Source organism: Rattus rattus, chromosome 2, assembly GCF_011064425.1.
Source record: "Rattus rattus isolate New Zealand chromosome 2, Rrattus_CSIRO_v1, whole genome shotgun sequence".
NCBI classification, from domain to species: Eukaryota; Metazoa; Chordata; class Mammalia; order Rodentia; family Muridae; genus Rattus; species Rattus rattus.
The window spans coordinates 203,511,956-203,524,616 of NC_046155.1; positions in this window are offsets into that span (position 1 = coordinate 203,511,956).

Sequence of the window (12,661 nt, forward strand, 5' to 3'; positions counted from 1 at the left end):
TTGGTATTTTGTTCAGGAAATTTTTTCCAGTGCCCATATGTTCCAGATGCTTCCCTAGTTTTTCTTCTATTAGTTTGAGTGTGTCTGGTTTGATGTGGAGGTCCTTGATCCATTTGGACTTAAGCTTTGTACAGGGTGATAAGCATGGATCGATCTGCATTCTTCTACATGTTGACCTCCAGTTGAACCAGCACCATTTGCTGAAAATGCTATCTTTTTTCCATTGGATGGATTTGGCTCCTTTGTCAAAAATCAAGTGACCATAGGTGTGTGGGTTCATTTCTGGGTCTTCAATTCTGTTCCATTGGTCTATCTGTCTGTCTCTGTACCAATACCATGCAGTTTTTATCACTATTGCTCTGTAATACTGCTTGAGTTCAGGGATAGTGATTCCCCCTGAAGTCCTTTTATTGTTGAGGATAGTTTTAGCTATCCTGGGTTTTTTGTTATTCCAGATGAATTTGCAAATTGTTCTGTCTAACTCTTTGAAGAATTGGATTGGTATTTTGATGGGGATTGCACTGAATCTGTAGATAGCTTTTGATAAAATGGCCATTCTTACTATATTAATCCTGCCAATCCATGAGCATGGGAGATCTTTCCAGCTTCTGAGGTCTTCTTCAATTTATTTCTTCAGAGGCTTGAAGTTCTTATCATACAGATCTTTTATTTGCTTGGTTAAAGTCACACCGAGGTATTTTATATTATTTGGGACTATTATGAAGGGTGTCGTTTCCCTAATTTCTTTCTCAGCTTGTTTCTCTTTTGTGGAGAGGAAGGCTACTGATTTATTTGAGTTAATTTTATACTTAGCCACTTTGCTGAAGTTGTTTATCAGCTTTAGTAGTTCTTTGGTGGAACTTTTGGGATCACTTAAATATACTATCATGTAATTGCAAGCTGAATTAGCATTTTCATAAGCAGTTTGTTTAAGGAGACTATTATATTCTTCTCCAGGACCCAAAACCCTTTCTGCAACCTATTGTAGTCTAGCAACAAATTCACTAAATGGTTCTTGAAGGCCTGGATGACTTTAGTAAGGGGCATTGTAAGGGCCTCTTTAGAGGGGACAGCCTTCCAGGACCCCAGGGTGGCTGCCTTAACTTGAGCCAAGAGGCCTACAGGTAGCCTGAGGTGACAGCCCTCCGACACGTATCTCCCTTGCCCAGTAAGTTTGTCAAAGGTCCAAGCTGCCTCTGGGGCCCAGAGATCTTTCTGGTTTCTCCCTGCTCACGTCTGGCAGCAGTCGAAAAAGTCAGCTTTCAATGACAGAAATTGCCCAGGAGAGAAGATTACTCTGACCACTCTCCCCGGGTGAGGTATCTGCCTCCCGAGAGGGCTTCAAGCATAGATTGTATAAAAGGGGCATTGGGGCTGTAAGTCTTAACAGCATTGTTGAGTTCTTTAAGGGGCTTAAATTTAAGTCTTTTAAATTCCACAGTTTCATGTGGTAGGCCTTGTGGTTCCTCATCACCCTTCCCCACTTCTTCTTCTCCCTCGACCTCTGTTTTTTTTTTTTCCCTCTTCTCTATCACTTCCTGATTCTTCATCAGAGGACTGGGTTTCTCTGGCCTTTTGCCTAGTAATGACGGGGAAAGCCAGTACCTTGAGGACCACTGTTTTGTGTTTGGCCCGTTGACCAGGAGTTTTAGTAGGTCGGGATGGGGAATTGGAAAAGACAGTATCGGCAACGGTTTTCTGCAGGGAGGAGAGCTCTGAGTTGAGTTTGGCAAACTCTTTTTGTAATGGCAGTACATCTCTCAGAGCGACAACCTGTTTAGTCAAATCATCTTTGGTTTTCAACAAGAGGTCAATGGGGGGCTGAAGGAGTGAGGATAACGGGGGCGCAAAAGGTTGGGGGTGAGGGGGTGGTGGTACCATTGCCGAGACTAGAGGAGGCCAGTCAGGGTTGTGATAGCAAGCGGCCTCTTCTTCAAGATCACTTTCCTCAGAGGGGGTTAATTTATCGGGAGGAAAGGAAGGCTTTTGTAACACTGGGAAGGCAAGCCCCGGGGTGTCCTATCTTTCCGTTGGCAGCGGCAGGGGTGGGTAAAGGGCCATTGATGCCCTGGGAGGACCCGAAGTCGGAATATCTATGGTGACCGAGGGACAAAGGGGGCCTTCTCTATTCTTTATCCCGGTCTCCTCTCAGGAATTAATGGAGGAAAGGGAACCCTGCCGAGAAAGAGGTTTGATAAAGTCCTCTGCTAAGGAGATAATTTTTCATTTCTCTCCTGAGGAGGACTTAAGTATGTCTCTAATGAGCGTCCAATAACTAAAAGTCTGAAAGGAATTGCATCAGATCCTTTTTCTTTTAGTAGATCATTTAAACATCTACCAAATTTATCGCAACTGTAGGGACTAATATCTGGTCCCTCAATGATGAACCAAGGACAAACCTCAGACACAAAGACAAAAAATTTAACAAGATCCTTTTTCTTAACTCTTACTCCCCTTTCCTTGAGGGAAGCCTATAAGTCTTTAACAAAGACCGATTCCTTAGATAATTTTTGGCCCATTCTCAATGAGACAGAAAACTCTTACCTGCTATGTCTTTCTCTCGTGAGTGATGAGAGCTCATGGCAATGAACAGCAGATCGGCGCAGCTACTCTCACTTTATCTGCGTCGGTTTCTGGACAAACACCCGGGGTCCTCAACTTCGTTTTCTATCTGGTTAAGGTCCGTACCTCGAGCCCCACATTGGGCACCACTTGCCCCCGCCAGCAGGGACTCAGTTATTTGTGGGGGTCAAAGGGGACCCGTACCTGTGGAAGAACTGGTGAGAAAGAGGAGCAAGACCAAGCATTGTCCCTGTCAAGGTCTGTTTATTGAGAGGAGTGTACAGCATTTAAAGCTCTGAAGCAGGAACTGAAGCTTAGGGCGGGGGAGTACTGGGAAGTGCACAAGGACATAAGGTGAATCATTAAACTGCAAGATATCCTCCTTAGACAATGAGGCAACAGTCTTCCGGGAACATGTTCTTATGGAAAGGTCAAGCCTTTCCTGGAAATCTGCTCAGGGCAGGGCTCTAGCTTTGCCCAGGTCGGCAGGCCGGTCCCAGACACCTAGGTGAAATGTAAGGATCCACATATTGACATGTGACATGATCCAGTTCAGGTATTAACATGGGGAAGATGGCATGTTTGTGTTTTTTCTTCAGGATGCTGCAGGAGTGTGCCAGCTGCCAGAGTGGCTGGTGAGGCATGCTGATGCTAACATAAAGATTCAGCTCTGCATGCCCTGTTCCACCACGGCCTGCGCTCTGACCCTCTGTCCACTGCTGCAAGCTGGAAGAGAAGACCCGACTCAGTCGTTACCCCTGGCCCTTCTCCATTCCTCCGCCGCTGTTGCTGCCATGACTGGTGTTGCCATTTCACAGTCTCTACCTTCACAGGAATGCCATCTGCATGAAGCTGCTGGAGACCGGGAAACTCTGCCCTGGTTATGTGGATCTCAGGCATGGTTCCATTGCCTGCTGGTTGTTCAGGAGAAGGATGGCCGATCCTGAACTGTCATGGGAAAGACTTTGGCATCTTTGCTGCTATCATAGTAGCCATTGCTGCTGCAGCCACTGTGTCTGCAGTGTCTGGAATTGCCCTCCCCCAATCTGATGTTAAGGCAAGCACAGTGGGTAAACTTTCAGGAGTAGTTCCTGATGATTGGGAATTCTAAATTTAAATACAGGAACAGTTTGAAAATGGCCCTTGGTGTTATGGCCCTCCGTGTTTTGGCCCTAGGGCGCCACAGTAGTCAGCTTTGTGCTTATCACATGCACAAACAGCACTCCCAGTCCTGGGTAGTGACTAAGCAGGTGTTGCTCTCCTTGGTAGGAGACAATCCCTCTGCCAAAATTGGGCTCAGCCTTCACGAGAAGCAGTTAGCCAAAGATGGACAACTCTTTGGGTCTAATCCTCGCCTAAGACAGGAAACTCTGAGACTGCCAGAGTTTTTCCAGAGACAGGAAAGAGGTTGCCACTCCAAAATGTCCTAAGACAGGAGCTGCTTAATAAAAAATAAAATAGGGGGACTTGTCAGAGCTCCTGGGTCCCCTGCAGTGTTTCACCCCCTTGTCAGACCCTTCTGGGTCCCCTGCAGGGTTTGATCCATGCTGAGCCCTGCTGATGCATGTGGAAGCCTTTTGTTCCTAACGAAGGAGCACCCTGGCCCAGTAGCTACACACCTGGGCATACACCTGAGCGATGATCCATTCTTTCCTGTCTTTTGTTCTCAGTCTTTGTTCCTGGGATTTAGACTGGTCTTCCTGGATTTCTCCCCAGTAAGTTTGGCATGTATTCGGTCTTTTCTTACTGAAGCCTTAAGCCAGGGTTTCCCACTGTGCTTCCTAGATTTTTCCACCTGGTCAACTTGGGGTATATATTCGGTGAATAAAGCTACAGAATTGGCATTCTTTCTTAACACAAATGATCTGCATATGCGTGTTTTTTAATCCCACAGGCGTATGCCCAGATCATGGTGCCTTGTCAGTGCGGGCATCGACACATTTTCACAGTATTAACCCCTGCCAATCGATGAGCAGTGGAGGCCTTTCCACTTTCTGAGATCTTATTCAATTTCTTTCTTCAGAGACTTGAAATACTCATCATATAGATCTTTCACTTGCTTGGTTAGAGTCATACAGAGGGATTTCATAATATTTATGACAATTGTGAAGGGTGTCATTTCCTTAATTTCTTTCTCAGCCTGTTGGTCCTTTGAGTAGAGGAAGGCCACTTATTTGTTTGATTTAATTTTGTATTCAGCCACTTTGCTGAAGTTGTTTATCAGGTTTAAGGGTTCTCTGGTGGAATGTTTGGAGTCACTTTAGTATACTATCATATCATCTGCAAATATGATAATTTGACTTCTTCTTTTCCAATTGTATCCCTTTGAACTCCTTTTGTTGTCTGGTCGATCTGGCTAGGACTTCGAGTACTATGTTGAATAGGTAGGGAGAGATGGGGCAGCGTTGTCTAGTCCGATTTTGGTGGGATTGCTTCAAGTTTCTCTCCATTTAGTTTAATGTTAGCTACTGGTTTGTTGTATATGGCTTTTACTATGTTTAGGTATGGGCCTTGAATTCCTGATCTTTCCTGGACTTTTATTATGAAGGGGTGTTGAATTTTGTCAAATGCTTTCTCAGCATCTAATGATATGATCATGTGGTTTTTTTTTCTTTTGAGTTTGTTTATATAGTGGAGTATGTTGATGGATTTCCATGTATTGAATCATCTTTTCTTTCCTGGTAAATCATCCGTGATCATGATGGATGATTTTTTGATGTGTTCTTGGATTCAGTTTGCAAGAATTTTATTGGTCTTAAGTTCTCTTTCTGTGTTGGGGTCTTTGTGAGGCTTAGGTATAAGTGAAATTGTGGCTTCATAGAAGGAATTGGGTATTGCTCCTTCTGTTTCTATTTTGTGGAATAGTTTGAACAGTATTGTTATCAGGTCTTCTATGAAGGTCTGATAGAATTTGCCACTAAACTCATCTGGTCCTGGGCAATTTTTTTTTTTTTTTGGTTGGGAGACTTTTAATGACTTCTATATCTTTAGGAATTATGGGACTGTTTGGACGGTTTATCTGATCCTGATTTAACTTTGGTGCCTGGTATCTGTCTAGAAAATTGTCCACTTCATTGAAATTTTCCAGTTTTCTTGAATATAGCCTTTTGTAGTAGGATCTGATGAATTTTTGAATTTCCTCAGTGTCTGTTGTTATGTGTTTCTTTTCATTCCTGATTTTGTTAATTTGGATACTGTCTCTATGCCCTCTGGTTAGTCTGGCTAAGGGTTTATCTATCCCGTTGATTTTCCCAAAGAACCAGCTTCTGGTTTTGTCGATTCTTTGTATAGTCCTTTTTGTTTCTAGTTGGTTTATTTCAGTCCTGAGTTTGATTATTTCCTGTTGTCTACTCTACTACTACTGCGTGTATTTGCTTCTTTTTGTTCTAGATCTTTTAGGTGTGCTGTCAAGCTGCTAGTGCATGCTCTCTCCTATTTCTTTTTGGAGGCACTCAAAGCTATGAGTTTTCCTCTCAGCACTCCTTTCATTGTGGCACATGAGTTTGGATATGTTGTGCCTTCATTTTCACTAAATTCTAAAAAATTCTTTAATGTCTCTATTGCTTTCTTGACCAAATTATCATTGAGTAGAGGGTTGTTCAGCTTTCATTTGTATGTGGGCTTTCTGTGGTTTTTGGTATTATTGAAGACCGTCCTTATTCCGTGGTGATCTGATAGGACACATGGGATTATTTCAATCTTCTTGTATCTATTGACACCTGTTTTGTGACCAATTATATGGTCAGTTTTGGAGAAGGTACCATGAGATGCTGAAAAGAAGGTATATTCTTTAGTTTTAGTATGAAATGTTCTATAGATATCTATAGAATGGTTAAATCCATTTGGTTCATAACTTCCCTTAGTTTCTCTGTGTCTATGTTTAGATTCTGTTTCTATGATCTATCCATTGATGAGAGTGGGGTGTTGAAGTCTCCCACTATTATTGTGTGATATTTGCTGTGTGCTTTGAGCTTTAGCAAGGTTTCTCTTATGAATGTAGATTCCCTTGCATTTGGAGCATAGACATTCAAGATTGAGAGTTCATCTCGTTGGATTTTTCCTTTAATGAATACAAACTGTCTTTCCTTAACTTTTTTGATTACTCTTGGTTGAAAGTCGATTTTATTCTATATTAGAATGGCTACTCTAGTTTATTTCTTAGGACCATTTGGTTGGAAAGTTATTTTCCCAGGCTTTTACCCTGAGGTAGTGTCTGTCTTTTTCTCTGAGGTGTGTTTCCTGTATGCAGGAAAATGCTGGGTCCTCTTCATGTATCCAGTCTGTTAATTTATGTCTTTTTATTGGCGAATGGAGTCCATTGATTTTAAGAGATGTTAGGGACCAATGATTGTTGTTTCCAGTTGTTTTTGTTGTTAGAGGTGGAATTATATTTGTGTGGCCATCTTCTTTTGGGTAGTTGAAATTAGATTACTTTCTTGCTTTTTCTAGGGTGTAGTTTTTCTCCTTGTATTGGAGTTTTCCATCTCTTATCTTTTGTAGGTCTGAATTTGTGGAAAGACATTGTATAAATTTGGTTTTGTCATGGAATATCTTGGTTTCTCCATCTATGGTAATTGAAAGTTTTGCTGGATATAGTATCCTGGGTTGGCATTTGTGTTCTCTTAGGATCTGTATGACATTTGCCCAGGATCTTCTGGCTTTCATAGTCTCTGGTGAGAAGTCTGGTGTAATTCTGATAGTTATGCCTTTATATGTTACTTGACATTTTCCCCTTACTGCTTTTAATATTCTCTCTTTGTTTGTGCATTTGGTGTTTTGACTATTATGTGATTGGATTCTGGTCCAATCTATTTGAAGTTCTGTATGCTTCTTGTTTATGTGCATCTCTTTCTTTAGGTTAGGGAATTTTTCTTCTGCAATTTTGTTGAGGATATTTACTGTCCCTTTAAGTTGGGAGTCTTCACTCTCTTCTATATCTATTATCCTTAGGTTTCATCTTCTCTTTGTTACCTGGATTTCCTGAATATTTGGTCAGGAGCTTTTTGCAGTTTGCATTTTCTTTGTTGGTTGTGTCAATATCTTCTATCTTACCTTCTGCCCTGAGATTCTCTCTTCTATCTCTTGTATTCTGTTGGTAATGCTTGTGTCTATGACTCCCAATCTTTTTCTTAGGTTCTTTATCTCCAGGGCTGTCTCCCTTTGTGATTTCTTTAATGTTTCTATTTTTATTTTTAGATCCTACATGGTTTTGTTCAATTCCTTTACCTGTTTGCGTTTTCCTTTAGTCCTTTAAGTGATTTTTGTGTTTCTTCTTTAAGGGCTTCTACCTGTTTACGTGCGTTGTCCTGAATTTCTTTAAGAGAGTTATTTATGTCCTTCTTAAAGTCCTCTAACATCATCATGAGTTAAAAAGCAAATAAAAATCTTGCTTTTCCATTGTGTTGGGGTACCCAGGGCTTGCTGGTTGTGAGGGAACTGGGTTCTGATGATGCCATGTGACCTTGATTTCTGTTGCTACGTTCCTTCCATTGCCTCTTGCCATCTGGTTGTCTCTCATGTTGGCTGGTCTTGCTCTCTCTGACAGTGGCCTGACCATTCTATAACCCTGTGTGTCAGAACTCTTGGAGACTGGCTTTTTCCCAATGGGATTTGGGTACAGAGAGATGTGGCACAGGGTTAGCTCCAGGTGAAGGAGGAAACCAGAAGGATCCTGTCCCAGACTTCTCCTCAGTTCCTGCATCCTTAGGGCTCTGGGTAGGTCCCTCGGAGCAAAAGTGGTGGTCTTACCTGTGCTCTCAGGTGTGTCAGAACTTCTGGAGACCGGCTTTCTCCCAGTTGGATCCAGGTACAGAGACCTGTGGCACTGGGTCAGCTTGGGGAGCAGGCAGAAACCCCAATATGTCCTTCTCTCTTCTTTCTTCTCTCTTCTTTCTCTGCATTTTCCCTCTTCTAATAGGAATATGAACATCATTTTGAGTATTTTGGACCATGTAGATCTGGGTAATACCACAACACTGAGACAGGATATTTTTTTTTTTTTTTTTTTTTTTTTTTTTTTTTTTTTTTTTTTTTTTTTTTTTTTTTTTTTTTTTTTTTTTTTTTTTTTTTTTTTTTTTTTTTTTTTTTTTTTTTTTTTTTTTTTTTTTTTTTTTTTTTTTTTTTTTTTTTTTTTTTTTTTTTTTTTTTTTTTTTTTTTTTTTTTTTTTTTTTTTTTTTTTTTTTTTTTTTTTTTTTTTTTTTTTTTTTTTTTTTTTTTTTTTTTTTTTTTTTTTTTTTTTTTTTTTTTTTTTTTTTTTTTTTTTTTTTTTTTTTTTTTTTTTTTTTTTTTTTTTTTTTTTTTTTTTTTTTTTTTTTTTTTTTTTTTTTTTTTTTTTTTTTTTTTTTTTTTTTTTTTTTTTTTTTTTTTTTTTTTTTTTTTTTTTTTTTTTTTTTTTTTTTTTTTTTTTTTTTTCAGAATAAGGATAGCAACCTGCTTTCAGTTTTCAAGGTGGTTTCTCCACTGTGCTAGACAGTCAGGGGACAAGGCAACTCTGTGGCCTCTTGGACTGCTGGGCTGCTCTGACCATCCGGCTCCTGCTCAGCAGAGGAAGATGCTCTGGTGGACACAGGGCTTGCCTGGGAAGCTGAAGTGGCAGATGCAAATTACTTTTTTTAACCCATAGATTTGACATGTAAAAAAAAATCTATACTAGGTTCTGTGAAATAGTCCAATCAGTGAAGTGCTTACCTTAAAGAAAGACCAAGGTGAAAGGTCCAATCCCTAGCACCCATATCCAAAGTAGCATAGCACCACATCAGCTGTGACAAGCACATGTAATCCCAGTGCTAGAGAGGCAGAGCCAGGCAAGTGCATGGTGCTTGCTAGCTATCCAGCCTACCCTAATCATTGAGCTTCAGGACTCTTTCTCAAAACATAGAATGAACAGCTTCTGAAGAATGACACCCAATTTGCCCTGGCTTCCACATGCATACACATATGCATGCTTATATGCACACACATCATGAACACACACATATATCACACACATACATACAAAGATTGTGCATGGAAAATGATGACTAGTAACTCACTTATGTTTCTGTTCCTTTCATCATGTTTCTCTTTGTCTGCTCCTACCATCAGATCCATTCATTCTGGCTTTTAGTCACCAGAAATTATGTTGTTAAAACAAATATCACTTAAAATTGCCAGTCTATGTAAATGAATATTTTCCTATAAAGACAGTCTCTATATATCAAAGGCCGTTCCCTTGAAGACTCACTAAATCTATACCTCTGTGCTGTGAGGAGTGCCTGTGTTCCAATTGCAGGTATGTGTGACTAACCATTTGGACTTAATCTTTCTGGTTACTTCTCCTAGCCATTCAGGCTCCTTTTGCTAATGTTTTGTTTTCTATGCTTATTGCTGTCTTGTGAGTGAGGTTGAAGCCTAGACAACAGTGGCATAAGTGTTTATTGCCTCTTCTTAGGGCCAGGGACTTCGTCTTTCTCATCTGAGTCATTTGCTATTTGCTTATATCACTATCTACATGTAATATGAAGGTTTTGTTCTTCAGAAGCATGTCATAGATGTGTGGTCATTTTACCTGCTAGAGGAAGATGCTAGTAATGTCTAACACCCTGTGGTAGTGCTATCATAGTTTCTGAAGCATTCAAGAAAGTACAAAAGTTAGATGATAACCAACTAAATAAATTATGGAAGGTGTCCTCTGGCTTTTAAAATGGCTCCATAAGCATAGCCTATTTTATTTAGTTTTATTGTTTGTAAAATCCTTATCAAATTTGAAGAGCTTTGGATGTTGGTGTTAGGAAAATATGCACAAGAGTCCCTTTACTATAAGCCCTTGTCGTTGCCTTATTTTCTCAAGGCTGATACAAATCATAATTTTGGTTATTAAAATTTTCTCTTTTCTGAGAATTTTTATTTTCTAAAGACATCAAGGACATTAACTAATCTGTGGCTTGGCATTGATTTCCCTCATTGCCAGAATGGACTAGTCATCATCACTGGTATGATGTGGACCCTTTTGGAAATGATAAGCATTTCAGAGCCAATGTAAAAATAAAATATGTTAGCCTTTTTTAAAAACAGAGAGATTTAGAAGTGGCTCTGACCCCAAACTTGTCTTACCTCCCTCATCCTTGAAATCCTCACTTAGGAAAATTTGAACTTAAAAATTGGTAGAAGACACTGGGATGTACTTGTGAAAAAAAAAAAAAAAAAAAAAAAAAAAAAAAAGGAGGAGAGGGGAGAAAAGACATGAAAAGAAAAAGAAAAAACCTCTATTAATTTAATGATACCATGACCTTCAGAAAGAATGGAATGCCATACTTTTGCCTGGACAGAAGATAGGATTCAGATCCCATGTTCAGTCATCAGAATCTTATAGTTTCAGTTTTAGGTTATACCAGCTTCCGATCATGTGGGAGAGGTCTTTCCCCAGTGATGTATGTGGCAGTTTGAATAGGTTTGGCCTCCATAGACCCATGTGTCTGAATGCTTGGCCCATAGCTACTTGCAATATTAGGAGATATGGCCTGGTTAGAAAATGTGTGGCATTATTGAAGGAAGTATATCACTGTGGGGGTATGCTTTGAGGTTTCCTGCGCTAAAGAATGGAATCAGCCTACTGATGGCTGACTGCAGAACACAGTCTCCTATCTTCCTTATGATCAAGATGCAAAACGTTTGGCCCCTTCAGCACCAAGTCTGCCTGCACACTGCCATGCTTCCCACTACCATGAAAATGGGCTAAACCTCTGAGACTAAGTCAATCCCAGTTAAATGATAGCCTGTATAAGAGTTCCCTTGCTCATGGTGTCTCTTCACAGCAATGAAACCCTAAGACAACATCCAAGCGTAGTAGTATTGTCAAAATGTCAGGAGTCAAGTGTTGGCAGAGGATAAGGATGTTTTCTGTCTTAGAGGAGATTAGAGTCGTGACAAGCATTCATGGGGAAGAGATGGGCACATGAGTCAACAGGCAGAAAAATCTATGTCTTTGGTTTGCAGATGGCATGTATCTTCTTATTGTCCTCCCTAGAGAGCAGTTTCCTTCAACCTCCTGGATGCTGGGTTTTTATTTTATTTTTTGACAGAATGATTGGTTTTCTGCATAGTCCTTCTTGTGGTTTTGTTATAGTTTGAATGTGAAATTTCCTGCACAGGCTCATATATTTGAACATGTAGTCTCTAATGCTGAAACTTTTGAAGTCCATGTGGCCTAGCTGGTTCAGTTGAATCACTAGAAACAGAACTTTATTAGTTATAACCTTTCCCTGCTTGAGTCTCATGTTCTTTGATTCTCACACATAGTTCCATGTCAGAGGCATCAGACACTCATTCACGTGCCATGAGATGCCATCTCATATTGTACTATGTGCTCTGAAACTGTGAACCCAAATAAATCTCCTCTGCCTTAGGTTGCCTCTGCTGTCTAATGTTGTATTAAGAAGAAAAGCAGCTAATCTAGAAAACTGATACAGAGAAATGAAGTAGTTGCAGTAAGAAATATGATAAATATGATGACATAGTTTGTCAACTGTTGGCTCTGGTTTGTGTACAGACCCTTGAGGGGCCTGAAGCAGTGAGACAGAGACCTAGGGAAATGGTCAAGTCTATCCAGTGTATATTCTCATTTCCTCCCCCTGCCTCAGTTAATTAGGGTTTTATTCTCTCTCTTAAAGGGTACAACTATGAGAAATTTGACACTGAAGGATTCTTGACAAATATGGGTCAATAATGGAAACTTTAGCAAATCATAATTCACACCTGATTAAGTTGAATTCCATTTGAAATTAAGTTTTATGCAGTTTAAATATTTAAGTTTAATGTCAATATTGGCTTTCAATGTGTCCTGAATTTTAGTTAAACATTAGTAAAATATAATGTTCTATATTTCAAAAAATATATCACATCAGTTAGCATCAAAATAGCCAACCATACAGGCTTTATATGAGTTGAATTATTTCTTGGTGATTTGGTTGTCTTTGACCAGTATCTTTATATCTTAATATTAATTGACAAAGAATTTAAAATTTATGAGTTATTGTGCAAAATTACTTTAAATTTTATACTAGAAATACATGGGGGAAAATCCTGAAAAATGAGTATCAGAAAAACCCCAAATCATAATGC